We start from the raw sequence: 1692 nt of genomic DNA, 5'->3' as shown, positions 1-1692 counted from the left end.
CACCGCATTTTATAAAAACACCACAGGAACACCGTATTGAGGCTTTGTTCTGACCGCTCATTCGGTGTCGCGTTTCTTTCAAGCAATTCTCCTGGTTAGCCCGCACTCGGCTCGCTCCCAGAGCCGTGTTAAAGTCTTCTTCGCATTCACTCTCTTTTATCAGCAGATTAAAAGAAAGTTTCATCTTAGGCTCCCTGAAACTTCCATCCTGCACCGCTGTTTGCTTTTTCACAAGAGCAGAGGAGAGCGCACCGTTCCCAGCGGCACTGCAGTACCGGGTCGATGCTTGGAGTGAACGGAGCAAGCTTCTTTTTCAACTCCTATTGATAAAAATCCATTTAATATGTAGTCTCGCATAGAGGACATATCAGACATTAAACTGATAAGAACAGATACTACACTTGATCTTAGCCAAAAGGCCGAGAAGCGATAACTGTCCACTGGTTCACGTCCGAGGGCCCTTCCTGGCACAATGCGCACTTGTAGCGGTGTTCTTTTTATGGCCATAGTGTCACTTTGCACCTCCGCCCACCCGCTGCACTGAGCACTCTTCAGCCCTTTTAAATGGTATAACTTTACACTACCACACGCTCCAGCGAGCACCATTCAAGCAACAACTTTGCACTCCAGCTTCGAACATCGGCACAGTCGCAACAAGTAAGGCGACTCTACTCAGAGAAGTCACTCTGCACAGTAACAAGATTTCTTTTGCACAGACAGAAAGGGCTTCACCCGCAAAGGTAAAGCCTGCCAAAAATAGAAACAACTCATTAGTGCTGCTCTCCACGAAAGTCTTTAGTAAAAGGCGAAAGACTTGTATGTTATGAAGAGAAACCAGAGTACGATTATCCGTCACTGCGGGAGCAGGGCATCAGGCTAGTTGCCATAGCCACCTTCCCCATGGTGAGCGTTGCTTGGTTGAAACGCTTGCCCCTGTGCAATCGACAAGGCAGCAACAAAAACACCACGGGAACACCGTATTGAGGCTTTGTTCTGACCGCTCATTCGGTGTCGCGTTTCTTTCAAGCAATTCTCCCGGTCAGCCCACACTCGGCTCGCTCCCAGAGCCGTGTTAAAGTCTACTTCGCATTCACTCTCTTTTCTCAGCAGACTCTTGGGATTTTATCTATAAAATGAATTCCTTCACTCAAACTATGTTAAAACTGCTTTGTCCTTCATATTTACCATGTCTAGAAAGATTTAAACAAAAAAAAAACAACGTTGTACTTTGCAGTAAAAGAAAGAGCAAATCTAAAGTTTCAGGAATCCGAGAATAAGCTTACTTTCATGAGTTCTTCACGATTTCGGATTTTGCTATAAAATGAATTCCTTCACTCAAACTAAATTAAAACTGCTAAACCGCTAATCTGTTACATGTAAGGCAGATGTCAAATTCACCGAAATAGGATCTAAGGGTATTCGGCCAATCGAGCTGTAGCAGCTTTGGTAAAAGAGTATAAGTTGAAGAGTTTGTGAATAAAGGTGTGCGCACACATAGTGAGCTGTAGGAAAATAGGCAGGGAGCAATGCCGGCTGGGGTATATGTTCTTGTATGTTGTCTGACTGTTTGATTTGAATGTGTTGTGTAAGTGTACTGTTGAATGTTACATGTTTGGGCTTTGACACTTCACTGTGGTTGTTAACTGTGTGGTGTGTCCTGAAATGTTATATGTTTGGGCTGTGTGACATGCT

At 44.4% G+C, this 1692-nt stretch overlaps 2 non-coding genes across 2 annotated transcripts; both read right to left on the bottom strand.

The window, feature by feature from the left end:
• Positions 1–241: 241 nt before the first annotated feature.
• LOC140287144 (U2 spliceosomal RNA) lies at positions 242–431 on the bottom strand. The gene has a single exon (XR_011911500.1). It is a non-coding gene; the product is annotated as a U2 spliceosomal RNA (small nuclear RNA).
• A 298-nt stretch (positions 432–729) lies between these two features.
• Positions 730–843, bottom strand: LOC140287139 (U5 spliceosomal RNA). Its single transcript, XR_011911495.1, has one exon. It is a non-coding gene; the product is annotated as a U5 spliceosomal RNA (small nuclear RNA).
• Positions 844–1692: the final 849 nt, after the last annotated feature.

This window comes from Leuresthes tenuis, unplaced genomic scaffold (assembly GCF_036924035.1).
Source record: "Leuresthes tenuis unplaced genomic scaffold, fLeuTen1.0.hap1 SCAF_111, whole genome shotgun sequence".
Taxonomy (NCBI): domain Eukaryota; kingdom Metazoa; phylum Chordata; class Actinopteri; order Atheriniformes; family Atherinopsidae; genus Leuresthes; species Leuresthes tenuis.
This window is presented reverse-complemented; position numbering and strand designations above follow the sequence as displayed.